General features: G+C 37.3%; 1 protein-coding gene across 2 annotated transcripts in view; it reads right to left on the minus strand.

Moving 5' to 3' along the window:
- Positions 1–17,676, minus strand: part of PSMD14 (proteasome 26S subunit, non-ATPase 14) — a 59,469-nt gene that overhangs the window by 12,209 nt on the left and 29,584 nt on the right. The window lies entirely within an intron of this gene.

The following is a 17,676-nucleotide window of genomic DNA, read 5'->3' on the forward strand; positions in this document are numbered from 1 at the left end:
AGATTGAGTGATAGGGAGACAAACTCTGAAACTGAGCACAAGCTAAGGGATTATGTTTAAAGCCCAGTCGTGTCACATCAATTATACCACTGGAATACTTGAAATGACAACAAAATTATAGTCAGCAAGCAACCTGCCCCATGTATTCCCTTCTAGTCAGATGCTTTTTATTCCATGCAAGTAGGAAAGAGGCTATATAAACTGTCGGATGGATTATGACGACCTTGTCAGTATCATGGCCAAGAGTAAAACAGAGCAAAAAGCAAGGAAAACAAAAATAAGGTCACATATGATAGTAATACAGCTGGTAACTTTCAGAACTTTATGATTTTTGTTTAATTCTGTAAAATGCCACAACTGACTCCCCTATTGTCTAAGGTAGACAGAATGTGGAGCAATACAGATTAAAGACTAGAACAGAGGTTTTCAGACTGTTCTGTGGAACCCTAAATCTTGATGGGCTTCTATGAGAGACTAAGGGCCGGGGAAAAAAATTTACTCAAAAGAGCCAATTTTCTGTCACTAAAACTTTGCCTGTTGATCAGAGGTTCCAAGAATCTTTTTTTTTTTAGCTGTAAATTTTACAGTCTGCAGTTCGCTTTTCATAGGTGCCTTTTGGAAAGCCATTCTCTCAGCTGTACATCAGTCATACAGAATGATACACAATATAAGAAACTGAATGAATGTGGCTACAAATTTCTACTGGAGGAACTTAACTGTTCTGTTCAGTAAATATGCATGTATTTGCATATGAGGAACTGTCCATAGTACAGCAATAATTTCCCTTCATGTACATGCTTTTTGTACAGAAGCAGCATTTGAATCCAAGTTGGGCTAGCGGTAAGATGAGAGAGGACAGCAGCATCATGACATGAAGGAAAGCATCAGGAAGAAGCTGGAGGCTCAGTAATACCCAATGAGAACTCATAAGACCAAAATAAATGAAGCTTTAAAAAAGAAACAAATTTGAGACTATCAACAAAAGATAACTATGAAACTACAAAACTGTTTGGCTCTTCTTTCAGTTAATCCTCTTGGGCAGCAGATAAGAACTTAAATTGACTTTTGTACCTCTTTGGCAGCAGCAGAGGTAACATGCGTATGGATAAATGTTAATGAAAAATAATGCAAGATAATTTATACTCATTATGCTCTGTCATAAGGGCAAGACAGCTACAACCAAAGTATTAATGCTCCCAAGGCATGAAATATGCGTCATCTACACATTCTACTGCTCAATAAACAAAATAGTTGAATGATAATCCTGCACTAACAATTTGTTTTAAGCACTTTTAAATAAATGAAACAAACTGAAGTCCCAGTTTGCTTACATGGTGATCTTGTCTTTAAATTAGAGTTCAGCTGGTTGGCCCAGTCTTTGTATTTTAGTTCACACAATGTTCTATCTGCACCATTTAATATGGTTACTAATGATGGAAACAATACGCAGAAAATGGCTGGGTTGCACACTGAACTAAGCCATGCTGTATTCTGCTGGGTGATCCCCTCCTACGGAACCGTTGAGAATACACAGATCCAGGCATGCAATCATTTGTCTTGCGCATAAACCTTAAGCCACACTGTAGCTAATTTGTTCTGGGTTAGCATGTTATGTGAATCTGATCATTATTTGCAACCCACACACATACTACTTATTCAATAAACAATGGTTAAAACAAAGTATGGCTAAGCATTTTAGGAGTAGTGAAATGAACCAATAAGGAAAGGGAGAAAGCTCAATGGCAAAGCATTTATTTCACATGTGAAATCTCCAAGATGAAGCCCTGGCATTTCCATTATAGAGCTAGGAATGCACTTGCATATAACCCTTAAGACAGAAGAAGCTTCTTATGTTCTCACACTGATCTGATCAGCATGGCTCTCCCTGAAATATGGAATTTCAGCAACTGAGCCCCATCCTGGGATGGAACAAATTATTAAAAAACCTATTTTTCCAATTCGTGCTAGAATTAAAAAACCTCAGGAATAGGTATATAGATTTTATAATGCACTCATCCTACCCTTCCTCCTCACAAACCTTACAGCACTATCCCTTATTCCTTACTCCTAGGTCTATATTAAACAGAGCGATTCGTTGTTTTCAAGCAACTTTGGCCGAGGACACCTTCAATAACATTATGCAGTAGCATTAACTTGAGCGGAGAGAACTTTTCCTTTGGGGGAGTGGGCATAATTTATGTGTATTCTTTTACAGATTACATAATTTTAAGGGACAACCCCCCCCCCCCAAGAAGTTTGCTTAGACTTCTTGACTCGGATGCTGAAATGTGTGGAGGGACAGAACTTGATTCTCCCTAGCAGTAGTTCCTAAAGGTAGAAATGGATTTCTTTATGCAGTAACCCGATGCGCTCTGCATATTACTGCACTTATTAACAGGCTGCCTCATGACCACTTTTGGATACTAGTTGCATTCCATGTGCCATCTCAAGAAATACGTTATGTATACAGTTATCATCACAAATGATACTATTGATCAAATAATGAGGGGATTAGATTCATAGTACAAAACTACTGGTCTTGTGTAACTAGAAAGGTTATCTATGGGCAAAGTTGTTTTACACCTGTATTTCTCTTATTGCTACATCTGGGAATTTCCTTGAAGCTACAACAATTTAGGAAAGTTTAATATTTTATACGTCTATTTCACTTTTCACATTTTAGTTTTGAATTTAGTCTTTTTTTATAACATTGAGTCTTATGAGTTTCCCAAACTCTTGAAGCAGCATTTCAGCCATATGTTCTAATTTTTGAACACCTGCAAATGCCCAACTACAAAGAAGGAGTATAAATTAAAAGTAAGCAAAAACAGAACTAAATATCCTACACTGTAGTTCTCTAGAGATTTACTCGATAGGAAATGACACAAATAAAGAATTTACTCAGAGGGGAAGATACGATTACTTGGCACTATATCAGAATCACAAGGTGCTTTGTATTTTAGAGTACTAACACTTACACTCCTAGAATGGATTAGAACTGACTGCTCCGCTAGAAAACATGGAACCTATCCAAGACAGCAATGGTATTTTATAAGAGAATTGTTTCTACTCAGATTTGAGCTCCATATGCACTTTTCATGATAGCTATTTGCAGTGGATGCTAAATAAATGGCCATGCATCAGCTTTTGCAAGTATGCTATGATTACAGTGGCCCATTTTTACAGGGTCATTTTTAATAATCTTTCTGAGAAAATCCCTTCAGCCATCTAGTGCTCTGCAGTGGAACTTCATGGAGAACAGTTTTGGAACAGTCTTGACACATTCAAGTTTTAAGAATATTTATTGTGCAGAATATGGACTAACAATTCTATGCCTTAAATAACAATGTGAGAGTGTCTGTTTATTTCACTGTATTTTTGGTAAGTACCTGTATATGTTTGGGTGGAAGATGTTGTGCTTATGGGCTTGCACTACAAAATGTTACTGTGCTTAATTCTTAACTGTAATCTTATAAAATAATATTAATTTGTAAGCTGCCCAGAGTCACTTGTTGAGATGGGCGGCTATAGAAGTAGAATGAATGAATGAATAAATGAACGAACAAACAAACAAACTACTGGGCAAAAGTATGACTTGAGTGACATTTTGCTTCTACTTAACAGCATCATTGCAACCAATAAGAAGGAGCATTCTAACTACACCAAGATTAAAGAATTCATTGCAATCACTATAGCAACTGACTTAGGGAAAACTAACATGCTGAACAACCTGCAACCTAAAATTAGATCTGGGACGCAATAAAAAGCATAAATGCAGCAACACACCCTACATTTTGATTTCTAAGCTATCTTATAATTGCTTTTTTTGCACAGTAAGAACAAATAAGTTCCTTCTTTAGAGAATCGTATGAAAATAAATAGGCTCATTAATGTCCAGTGCGCTAATGAGCAATGGATGAAGGAGGTGTTAATTATGCTACAGTAAGATTCAAGGATAAAGCCCTGGTGAGCTCTTGGATATATGTCGTAGCTTAAGCCTTCTCTAGGTTGATATAGTCTGAAGTTCTGTGCAAAGCATGATAGCAATATAGTAACCTTATAGTCTGCAAAGGAAATTTTACAGGCAGTAGGATCACAGGGTCAGTTGAGGGAAAATAAATTAATACTGCTTGCAATTTTGTTAGCATTTGAGTGTTTTAAAATCTCTTAGCTTCTTTGACCACAATCATTTGTTAAGTGCATTAAAATGCAGCCTAAAGGCTTAATGCAAAATTACTTCTCCCAAAGATGAGAAATAAAGAGCTTCCTCTAACGCCATGGTGGGAGAAAAGGGTATAGATTAAGGTGGCTTTTTATTATTACATGCTACCCGCTCCTGCAATTCTTCTCACCAACTGGACGATTTAATTCTGCCTGGTGCAAGTGCCTTGAGACTTTGCAGAGGTCACTTCAACACTAGACAGCTTATAACAAAACCATTAGCGGTTTGGCTAGCTTAAGGAAACCTCTTACTTTCCTTTTTTTGTTTATTATCACTGCATGAATCTGCAGCATATGATAGTTTATAATTTCTCAGGCTTGTTAAATTCATGTTAAAGGTCTGTTTTCTTGTTGAATAAATTTTGTTCATATAATGCTGCCTATTTCATACAGTGAGTCTTTAATAGCACCTTTGGTCTATGCGCAACTCACAGATCAAAACAGAGGACTAAAATAGGGGTTGATGATGCTATTTACATGTGTGATTCCTGCTGTCTTCTTGTTAGTAGCTTTAATATAATAGAAGACCTTGTCTGTTTTGTAATTAACACATCTTTACTGGAGAGATATTTGGAAGTGATTGCTGTGAATATACTAGTTAGTAAAATAAACACAATCACACACCACTTTCTGTTATCAGACAAATTTGTGAATTGTACACATTATACTCCAGATCAACAAACTGTGATATAACAGCCAAGGAGAAGACACATTTATATAACCCTATATTTTTTCTGAAAACGTGTATTCATTCTGACCTTGTAAATATAATTAGTTTGTGGGATGCATGGAATTGAAAAACATAGATTCTTTAGTAATTGCAATGACTGGAAATAAGATACTAAATATCTGGAAACTACCACAACGTAATCAATATGACATTTTTATTTACATCTGTTTCTTACAAATCATCACTATCTGGAAAATACTTTCCATTTTACTTTCAGTTGTTATTCAAATAAATAATCTACACAATCACTTGCTTTTGTCAAAAGATGGCTTTCAAACAGCTCTCCTAGTAACTTTTTCACCAAATCATCCTATTATTTATTATATACAAATTAATACATAAATCCTTCTCTCAACACTGCTAACTATTTCTAGAATAATACACTGAATATTTTTACTACTTAAAAAATCTTTCAGCAATATATCACTTGTTATAATCAAGATTTTTCCAGGGGTATTATAACTGACAAGTGCCCATATACCTCCAGATCTCTACTTCTTAAATATTTCTACATCATCACATGCAGCACTTCTAGGGGGGGAAATACACTAATAATACGGGTGTAATATCTGAAGCGATGAACAGCAATCAGTTAACTTAGCATTGTTAGTTAGAATTGAAGCTCCTTCTGACATCACTGTGTTTGCAAAAAATGTCCCCCAAGCCCTATGGCATATAGAAGCTATCTTTAAAAAATGCATTAAGGCGCTTGCAATTCAAGCATTCAGCCATTGTTTATGCACATGTTTATAAGAAGACACAGCACTGCATAAGAAATCTTGTGCAAAGGATATAATGTAACTATTTCCAGGTGTGGAGGGAGAAGTAATGTCCCATCTAAAATCTCCTTCATCACCTGCAACTAAACTGTTATCAACTGCTTAGTTGGTTTCTAGATTCTTTGAAAAATTAAATGGAACTATGATCCTTGAAGTGCAGCTGAAGTTTATGACCACTTTGATATTTATGCTGGTGTGCACACTTAAACAACCCTGACCAAAGAACATCTTTGGTCCCCTGTAAGCCCACAGCATAAAAAATTCAGAGAAATCTTACTTTTATGCCATTTCCAATGAAAAGCACTAAGAACAGAAATTGACTCATGCCAAATGCATACCACTGAATTGCTGTGATTGTGAGTTTTGAGGTCTTACACATGGTAATTATTTATAAAAATGTCAATTTTAGTTCTGAAAAAAAGATTCCTAGGAGTGCATACATTTTCCTTCTTTATCCTTGGAGAATTTGCTTGCTTTGGTCAGGTCTACCAAGCAACCTGAATATCCAGAGCGGAGAGACAGCTACAGAATAATACATTTAGTTTGACAAGCAAAGGCATGCATCTGTAACACCACAAGCAGAAAAACCACGAGTTTCCAGGCTTTATGCCTTACCAAAGAGAGATGGATTATTCTACATCCCCCATGGTAAAAGGCATTTAAAAATTAATACTATTAAATGAAAAGTCTACTTGGAACTTTTTCATTTAAAAAAGGGAAATAAACTAAAATAACCCTTGCAGTTTAACAAGCAAGCATAACTGCCTGCTCTGAAGTATAGCAAATTGAGTGTAACTGCATTAAAAACACACTTTGGCCCAGAGTCTCTCTATGTTTAATGAAGTATTCTATCTGGAACTTTTATTCAACTATCTCATGTAACTGCACCCAGTTGAAAAGGCAACAGAAAACCCAAGTATGCAATTATTTGAATGTCATATATACATATATATTATCTATCAAATAATTACCACTATAGAGAGAGAAAAAAGAAAGCATGAGACAAAAATGGAAGAGAAATGAAGCTGGAAAAACACGAGGGCTTAATTCAAATGACCCTCCAACTGCAAATAAGCTGCAAACGCATACATTTCTTCATCTTCCTTCCCCCTCCACATGCTAATACAGCACATATTTTTCTCTCTCTATTACTAGTTTAGTACTAACCAAAGTTCACCATGATGTCAAGCTTATTAGAGCCTGCATTCCAGATGGAGAATCAGAAACCAGCCAAGTATAATTTCTGGATATGTTTCAGAATGTCCACTTATTCAGTCGAAATGACAAACTATAGCTTAAGCTGAACATGTGATGGTAAGGAGAGAATAAGGAGATTCTGTGTGCATCTGGACCTTACACTTCTCTTCCAGAATATGGAGTAATCATGAGGTAAAACATAGTTATAGTAGTTGTACATAGTACGAAAATACTAGTACTTACTATGATTCAGCTGAAGGTCTTAGTAAACAACATTTGTGAAATTGGCACCTCCCAGTAAGCCATCAATAAACAGATTTAATCTCCTAACTATTTATTAATCTCCCTTCTGCAAATTGAGTTTTTTCCCCAGAATCCCCCAAGTGGTTTGGCCATTGTTGAGAGTTCTAGAAATTGAAGTCCAGTAATCTGGAGGTTAGGCATGCAGGGGTAGCCTTGTGCTAAACATAAGCTACCTGTACTCCTTGCTCAGAATTCTGAATTTGTCTAGCACCAACTATGTAATGTGATCCTAGGTAAACTAGGATCAGATTCTCCATCAGTCTTTAATCTGGGCAAGCCACTCATTTTCTGAAACTGAATTTACACAGCCAATTTTATCTTTATTTGAACCTACTTGTGTGCCTAAAGATCCCATGTGTTAGATAAATTGTTCAGAGCCAAATTGTGATATTGAAATTAGCTTTAATACAGGTCAGCCTTTAACACACCATAAAATACAGTTTAAAATGGGTAGCCTAGTATTCTGATCTAACAAAGGCCCCTTTGGGCCAGAATGAGTAGAATCACCATTCTTAGGAGTTACCGTAGATTTAGTCATGTTTGCCATTTACTGTTTATTTGGTTTTAATGTTATGTTTGTTCTATATAGTTGGTTTAATTTGCTTTTCTTTTTCCTTTTTTTTTGGTGTGCTGCCCAGAGTCACACTGTTTGAGTTGGGCAGTCATATAAATGCTTTAAACACGCAAACAAAGACGATACTTTTGGCAATATCGTTCCTGTTCCCTACTAGGCACTCTAAAAATGCTACTGGAAATAGAAGTGGAGATGCCAGAGATAACTTATTTGAGGTTGGGTAAATTAGTTCCAAAGCCATTCAAAGAACTGAAATAATCACAGATTTTGGCTTGTTCTTGTCTTTCATTACAGATTTGAAAGCATCAATTACTTATTCCATTGAAATGCAGAAGGATCAGAGAAATAAGCACTAAAGGTTTAAAAAATGTGGCTGACATCTCTTTTCTGGTCACTTAAATTTTGAGTATTTACCCAAATAAAGCAGTTATTCCACCAAAATCATTAGGAAAAAAATATTTTAAAATGGGGACTATTCAGTACAGAATAACACTTAAATATAAACATTAAACTGTGAAGCATTTTACTATGGCTGAATCTATAGCTACTAATTCAACACAAATTACATCATGACGAAGCTTATCACAGTCTATAACCACACTTAAAATTAAAAAAACAAGCAAACTACAGCCTATGAATTCTTGAACATTGTTCAGCAGGAATCTCCAAACAAACATGAAGCAGCATGAAGGGAAAGTCTGGATTAGAAGCATCAGAGAAAGTAGCTGTAGAGAGTGTAGACGATAGCATTGAAGGTCAGAGGGAAGATCTGTTACCAGGGAAATAATCAGATAAATGAAGCTTGAGCCCATACCAACAAAGAGATTTACGAAAATGCCTCAGACAGCCCCTCCCATTTACATGAAGATAAAAAAGAAAGGAGGGGAAGCACATTCAGACTTGCAAGATTCTGTTACTACAGCTGTTCTAATAAAAGTAGATTTAGGCCTACATGGTGCCTGTTTCTTAGTCTGGTCTACCTTGTAGGGCTGACAGTAGTGCAAGTTAAGAAAAATAGGTCAGCTAGCTCTGAGAACGAAGTAGAAATATACAGTAGGTGGGAGAGAGGATACTAAGATCAAGAATCACTGAAGGTAAAGCTTGGATGGCTGGAGGAAGCTGCCAGAGAGTGTATAAATGGCAAAAAAGGGAGGAGAGAATAGACTTATAGTACTTAATTGACTGAGAGAAAGACGTGTTGATAGATAAAGGATTCTTCAGATACTGCTGCCCATCATAGCTCTGTATTTCAAATTTCGGCACAAGTTCTATATAGAGACTATGTACTTAAATATACCTCTCACAGGAGTAGCTTACTGCTTAGTTGGAAATATTATTTTAAATTTTATTTTTAAGAATCTGTACTGAATTTGACAATGCAGATACCTTTACATTCCTGCTCATTAAACTCAGGTAATCAAAAAACCAATTCAAACTGAGCCATTTTGGACAGTTATTCATATGCTGGGTTATAGATGAGTTCTGTCATGGGGAAATATATAGTAAGAATGCTCATATAACTAGCAACTGGTATAAAGATGGACATTTTATGAAGATGGGGACATTTCAGCGCTTCTTGTATTTCTAGTGAATGTTTCTATTGTAAATATTTTAAGGATTCCTCCTCTACATTTTAGAGACATATTGCTTTAGTTGGAAGTAAGGTACATTTGGTTGAATTTTAATCCACTGAGAGTACATTATATACAAGAATATTGTAGGCGAAAGGTTTGCATTCAGTGTTATATAGATATCCTGAAGTTCAAAAACTTGTCATTTTCTAACAATGGGAAGACCTAACTCTATTGTGGGAATTACGCTCTTAGGAGGCTTACAGGCCAAAGAACTGTCCAGACTGAGAACCAGTTAAGTTCTAGTTGTGCACAACCAGTTAGCAAAGAGCTCGTTTTGGATGGGAAACCCAATAAAAGTGGAACAGTTGATGGAGGGAGAGCACCAAGTACTAAGAACATGCAGAAGCACAAAAAGCTAAGTCCTAAGGGAAGAGAATCTGAAGCTACAACCCTATCAGGAGACCAGAGGATCCAATTTAGTTTGGGGACAAGCAAAGACCTACCAAAGCGCACTGGGCTAGAGTTCAGAGGAGACAGCCCACAGCAATCTTTGGTGTATGCAGCCATGAATGAGCAGGATATTTCTACAAACCATACTAGTGTTCCTGTGATGAAATTAACTCTACCAAGAATCTTGTGTAAATTCAGCCTTTGCATAGAATGGGAGTATAAATTGAGATGGTGTGCTGAAATTCAGTTTGGCTTTGGAAGCGAATCTGATTTATTTTCCAGAGTTATAGAAGAAGTGGGTATGTATTTGGGACTGTTGTATTTTCAACCAGCCTGCTCTCCCTTTGTCAATCTCTCTTGAAGTATTTGGGACAGTAACTAAACAAACATATAACAACTTCATTTGAAGGTACAGTACTTTTGGATTTGATTCTGCATTTTCTTCTCTTTCCAATAAAATTATCTTTCTGGAGCTTTTAAATTCTTTCTCTGCTTGGGGCATCGAAGTGTATGTTTTGGGTTTCTTTTCCTATGTTGATGGCAGCAAATGTTGGGTTAGAAAAATGAAAAAGTTGTTTCTATTCTTCTGGAAAAGGTGAGGAATAGGAGTTGGATTCCATTGTCGGATTCTATCTTCCACAATGTGGTTGACTGCAGGGACTTCTGGGGGAGGTATGGCGAACTGAAGGCAACTCCACAAAAGTGGAGCAGACAACTGCGGCAAAGACCAAGGAACCAGTGAGCAGGTCAGTTCCTTGGAACCTCTCTGGATGAGGACGGGAGATTGCCCACATGTGCTCCGGATGGCTGTTCCTTGAGAGGAGACCGCAGGGCAGCAGTTTTCTGCAGGTTTGAGCACTGGGAGTTGACAGGATTAGCCAACTTTCTCCCAACCATGGGAGAGACTTTTAAAGGGCACTAAATTTGCAAACCTGTTTCTAATTGCTTTCAGAAATTGCTCATTAACTACTTTTAAGCTATTAGAGATCTTCGGAAAGACAAGTTTGAAAACGTTGGGTGAGTTTGCCTTCAATCCTGAACGAAAGAAATTTTTAATTATAAGCTGAAGAACTTAAAAGAATCTAAAATAAACAGCAAAAAGCTAAATAAGTTTTTGATTGGAGAAAGTTATAAACAGACTAAGGGTCCAGATAAATTTGGAATATTGACTTTTACTATAAAATTTTGGAATTAACTATAAAAAATAAATAGCTTCTTGTGGGACACAGACTTATCTTGGCTATCCTGGCTGTTGTAAGCTATAAGAAAGATAAGTTGCTTTATGATTTTAGAAACTGTACACTAGAGGGGACTAAAGATTCTAAGCAGAAGGAAAAAAAAATACAAAATGACATTAAACATTGTAACGTCGGAAACATTAAACGAGATATTTGACGAATGGAGCCAGAAATTAGTAACTACAATATCAACACTGTCAGTAATGATGTCTGCTTCTATGGAGAGACTATGTCCAAAAGATGTCAAGGAAGGAATGACAGATGTGGAACAAATTTTATCTGACAAGACAGAGAAAGTACCAGAAGTGGAGCTACAAATGAGAGACCAAGAGACTGATTTGGAAAAGGATGCTTTGCTGGATATACAAAAAGAAACTGGGTGAAGTTTTAAAAATTAAAAGGGAAATACAAACGATAAACCAAGAGTATGACCTGGAAAATGTTTTCTTATTGGATTTACAAAAGAGGCTTGTTAAAGCCTTGAAGAAATCTGTGCAATGGGATAAAGAAAATTGAAGAGAATCAAATCCTACAATATTTGAATTAAAGATTAAGATTGTTAGAAGTAAAAGGAAGGATTATAAAGTTGGGTTATTTGATCAAGGTTAAAATAAGACTTCTCTTGCAAAGTTCGAGCAACCTTTGTGGACTTTTTGCTGACATCAGGATTGAAAAGTTTATGGATTTGCTTATAGACAAGAGATGGGATATGGGATGAAGATATATCTGTTTATAACTTTATAGGGGGCAAAGAATTACTAAATTTGTTCATACCAGTGATGAAGGTTTATTTATTTATTTAAAAAATTTATATGGCCACCCAACTCACTCATAGGTGACTCCAGGCAGCTTACAGAAATAAAGCCCCAAATACAAAACCCACTACATCCCCAACCCCTGAGCAACAACAATACGTTCAAACAAACCACTTGATGGGCTCCGTCTCAATCTGGGATCCCCAACCCCACTGGACAACCCATGTCTTCAGGGCCTTTCGGAAGAGTATTAAGTTGGGGGGCAGTCTTATCTCTGCGGGGATGATGTTCCACAGGCAGGGAGCCACAATGGAGAAGGCCCTTCTTCTCAGTTCCACTAGATGGACCTCCTTAATTGTTGGAAGTCAACAATTTATATATTTCTTTTCTTTTACTTCATTATATTCTTTCTTTTTCCCTGTATTTTTTATTCTATTCTTTTTCTCTAAGTTTAGTTTGTATTAGTTTTTACTATTGTAATCAAAATTCTTAATAAAATTCTTAATAAATTCTTAATAAAAATTCTTAATAAAAAAAATTAAATTCACGATGTGGTTTGGCTGCAGGAACGACATCTAGCACTACCTACATCTCTCCATGACACAGGGTCCTCTAAGCTGACGATAGGGAAAAAATGAGAAGCTTACACAGAAGAGGACTCTTCTTCTGAGGTAATTAGCTTAAGCTCTTTATAACTTTAGAGAACAAAATCTCTGAGTATTGGTCTCTTGGCACTTTGCTTTAGCCTAGATGACATTAGAGATCTCGTGAAGACTTTGTAATATATAACAACCTACCCAAAAGCAGAGAGCTGTTACTTCAATGCAAGCTGAAGACTCTGAACAGTTCTACGCAAAATACTTGACAACAGTTCAAGCTCAAGGTGATGAATATGTAAATGATGGCTGCTCAGTCCATCCAACACAACTGGACATGTCTTTTTCAACAGATTGAGCTAAAAAGAAAGCCTTAGGCACTCAACTAAAAAGAAAGCCCATGATTCTAAGGGTGGAGTGAAAAATCAATCCATAGCTGCAAACAGGGGAATGCTTTCTATGGTTGGAGTCCAAGACATCCATAGGTCTCAAGTTATAAGATCTGTCAGTCATAGTTATTTCTAAATTTCTGGATCATGGTTCAGATAGCTCACCCTCACCAGGTCTTCAGTCAGTGCCAGGTCATGGATAAACATAAGACTTGCTGGGGATGAAAACATCACCTGCATAGCAACAGCATACAATAGGGTGTCTCTGCATATTAGCACCTACCAGTTAGCTGTGGAGGAACTAATGGAGTCTTGAAAGATAAAGAAGTCATTGGAACATTCTGAAAAATGTTCCTCTTTCCTCTTTCTATCATGTAACTGAATATACCAAAATCCAGCAGAATCAGCACAGTGCAGTCATTGCTACTTTTAAGCAGAAATCATTTATAAACCTCACAGGTATGGAGTTGAGAATATCAGTCCCATTTGCATGAACACACATTTGTAGATATGCAAGATCCAGTTTGCAAGAAACAACTCCCTAGTGAAGACCATTTACTGTATGTTCATGGGTACATTATGGTGCCTTACATAGCAATTGTTTATGACTAATGACTCATCACATGATTAGGCTTTTCCACACTGTGGAAAGTTTGTGAAAAGGCAGAAAAAACTACAAGGTGATGTTCTTTGCAGATCATGCTCACAATATGAATGGTTCCTCATAAAGGACATCCATGAATTCAACCTCAGAAATACTACTACTAAAAGCAATTTCATACAAAATAAACTTTAACAGATAAACAAAACAGATAATAGTAGTACTGCTATTAACCTACATAAGAGCCTGTATGGTGTAGTGGCTAAAAAACACTGGACTAAGAACAGAGAGACTTGGTTCCAGTCTACCCACAGCCACGAAACTAGATAACCTTGGGCCAGTCCTCTCTCTCAATCCAACCTTCCTTTTGTTGTGAAGAAAAACAGTAGAAGGGAACTCTATGTTTGCTGGGAGCATCTGAATAAAAGGTAATACATAAATAAACAGTCACCTCCAAGAGAAAATGCTATGATCTCATGATATGAAAAACAATGGAAGCATATTAAACAGGTATTAGTAGATCCTAGCAGGGCAAAACATATTTTAAAATTCTGGTGGTTTTTTCTTTTATGCTGCTAGATGTTTGCAGACTGAAAATCAATCTGTCAATCACTTTACACTTCTGAAATATTAACTGGAATTTCTATATTAATAATATATTTTTAATATTATATTGCTAATTGCATACTGGAGGCTTTATTTTTTTTCTTATTTTTAATTAAACATTTTAAAGTAAAGAAAAAGGACAAACAAGAGGGAAAGGAGACAAAAAACACCTAATGAATAAACAAGAAATTTACAAACCATGAAATTATGTTAGATAAGAAATTTCAATATAACAATAGTGTGGTTTTATGTAAATAAATCTTACATCATTTTAAAAACTGTAGGTTATTATTAAAATCAACTGATATACAAGTATCAACAACAGTAATCAGCACAGTATAAAACACGAAGCAGTCATGAAGTTACAGTATAGCAGTTTCTGTCTACTCAGTGAAAGATCTTTTCTTACAGGTAGTCCCCAGTTAACGACAACTTGTTCAGCGACTGTTTGAAGTTACGATAGTGCTGGATGAGTGGTACTTATGACTGGTCCTCGAAGTTCTGGCTGTCCCAGCACCCCTGCAGTCATGTGATCATGATCCGGGCGCTTGGCAGCCAACTTGCACCTGTGCACTCTTCCCCACCTGGCAGCAGCCACCCCCAGCCCCACTGCACTCACTCTGCGTTGCAGCAGCCGCTTACCTGCCCACTGGCCTGCTTATGAGCCACCTGGGACTTGCAACTTCCTGCCGGCTTCCCCATTGACTATGCTTGTTGGAAGCTAGCAGGAAGTGTGAGGAGGCCCTTGCTTAATGACCCGTGATCCTCGCTTAACAATGGCAACAGGGACTGCCAGGATTGCCATCGCTAAACGATGTGGTCATGTGACACCGCGCTTTACGACTGAATCACTGAGAAATTCCCAATTACCGTCCTTAAGCGAGGACTACCTATATTTAACAAATAATTGAGGACCTAAATATTAACAACTTTGTATTAAGAAAAATCCAGTTTTCGGAAGTGGTACAAGTCCAGATATGAAATTATAGTCCAAAAATGGTTTCCTTATTGAGTTAAATTCTAAGTTATTTTTGCTTTCCAAATACAGTTATTTTAGACATCAAGGTGTACTCCACAATTGCAGAATAGGGCAAAGTATTCAGAAAATGTATTGACTATTCTAAAGCCTTTGACTGTGTGGACCATAACAAATTGTGGCAAGTTCTTAGTGGTATGGGGATACCAAGTCATCTTGTATGCCTCCTGAAGAATCTGTATAACGACCAAGTAGCAACAGTAAGAACAGACCACGGAACAACAGACTGGTTTAAGATTGGGAAAGGAGTACGGCAGGGCTGTATAATCTCACCCTACCTATTCAACTTGTATGCAGAACACATCATGCGACAAGCTGGCCTTGAGGAATCCAAGGCTGGAGTTAAAATCTCTGGAAGAAACATTAACAATCTCAGATATGCAGATGATACCACCTTGATGGCTGAAAGCGAAGAGGAACTGAGGAGCCTTATGATGAAGGTGAAAGAAGAAAGTGCAAAAGCTGGTTTGCAGCTAAACCTCAAAAAAACCAAGATTATGGCAACCAGCTTGATTGATAACTGGCAAATAGAGGGAGAAAATGTAGAAGCAGTGAAAGACTTTGTATTCCTAGGTGCAAAGATTACTGCAGATGCTGACTGCAGTCAGGAAATCAGAAGACGCTTAATCCTTGGAAGAAGAGCAATGACAAATCTCGATAAAATAGTTAAGAGCAGAGACATCACACTGACAACAAAGGCCCGCATAGTTAAAGCAATGGTGTTCCCTGTAGTAACATATGGCTGCGAGAGCTGGACCATAAGGAAGGCTGAGCGAAGGAAGATTGATGCTTTTGAACTGTGGTGTTGGAGGAAAATTCTGAGAGTGCCTTGGACTGCAAGAAGATCCAACCAGTCCATCCTCCAGGAAATAAAGCCAGACTGCTCACTCGAGGGAATGATATTAAAGGCAAAACTGAAATACTTTGGCCACATAATGAGAAGACAGGACACCCTGGAGAAGATGCTGATGGTAGGGAGAGTGGAAGGCAAAAGGAAGAGGGGCCGACCAAGGGCAAGATGGATGGATGATATTCTAGAGGTGACGGACTCGTCCCTGGGGGAGCTGGGGGTGTTGACGACCGACAGGAAGCTCTGGCGTGGGCTGGTCCATGAAGTCACGAAAAGTCGGAAGCGACTAAACGAATAAACAACAACAAATTCAGAAAATGACAGACTGAAGTTAACAGGGCAATTGAACTTATGGCAATTACACTTCCTTCCAGCAAGCTATAGTTTAGAAGGTAGGTCCATGATAGCCTAGGGTAATCACACAGCAGTTACTGCAGAATAGCTGTATCCTAACCTACTGACTTCCAAACTACAGTCAGTGTAGTCACTGTCAGTGACCCGTGGCCATATAGACCTTGTGGCCCATCCTGGTTGAGGATGCCATGTTCAGGAAGGCTGCTGGGAGTAATTTGGTAACTTGTTGAAAGCGAACAGGTAACTAAGACACTCCTTGCAGGATAGGTAGAAGCACCCACCAGCATTTTCACTGCAACATTCTGGACCAAGGTCTGAGGTCTCTAGTGATAGCACAACAGAATATAAAACTTCAGTGCAATAACCTTGCCCAGATGCAACAAAAGCAGGTGTGAGATCTTGTCAGAAACAGACAGAGTTGGCACATCAAGATAAGTTAGGCAAAGGTACTCCTGGCATCAGTTGTTACCTAATAGTCAGGTTCAAAAATGAGCTAGGGAGTATTCTCAAATATTAAGCAGATTCTTCAGGAAAGGAGATACTCTGTGAAAAACTTGTAGAATTCATTCTCCTAGCTACAAGCACATCTCTCTAATTTAGATTAAGTCTCAGTTTTAGAAAATATAGATTTAAAAAGCTTTTGAAAAATTCCAGAGAAATACAAAAACTTATCCTATTATAAATGTATCCAATCAGTTATAAAGGTAAACTGGACTAACAAGATGGGATTATATTGGACAGACTCATCAAGAAAAGCTAGTGAATTACAAAAAATGGCTGAGAAGACAGAATAGGAACTTCCTCAATGCCCAAATCCTCACTGTACTTGTCAAGCTTCTATAGGAAGCAATGAATATTCTGTAATAGTACAAAAGCATTGCTTTGCATCATAGGAGAAGTTTTGAAGATGAGGACAACAAAAGCTATCACCAAAGTAACTGTTTCTTTGCCTTTGATTTTTTTACTCCTTCCTTAGTATCCCTGCAACCTGAAATGCTAAGCACCATTTTGTATTTTACAATTACATATTTAAGTCACTCCATTTAAGGGTTTTTACTGGGGGGAGGGGTTGCTGACTGGACACACATGTAGAAATATACCTGACTCTTAAAATGAAAATTAACCGTTAACTTGGCCATATGCTGCTATTCTCATACTCATACAAGTGATCATTTCATCCTATCAAGAAAGTGGCAACATTTATAGTTGGTTAACCAGCTTACGATCACAGATCCATTAACACAAAAACTTAAATACTTAAAATATTTATAACATTGCACAAATGTCATACATATTAATTGACTGACTATTCCGTAATACAATAGAAAAGCATGCTGAAACAAAACACCTCAGCAGTATTTTAAAGCAGTAACCACCTAGCCAATTTCTGTATGTTCTGTAGTTTTTCTAATCCACTCTCCCT

The sequence above is a fragment of the Candoia aspera genome, chromosome 1 (assembly GCF_035149785.1).
Source record: "Candoia aspera isolate rCanAsp1 chromosome 1, rCanAsp1.hap2, whole genome shotgun sequence".
NCBI lineage: Eukaryota > Metazoa > Chordata > Lepidosauria > Squamata > Boidae > Candoia > Candoia aspera.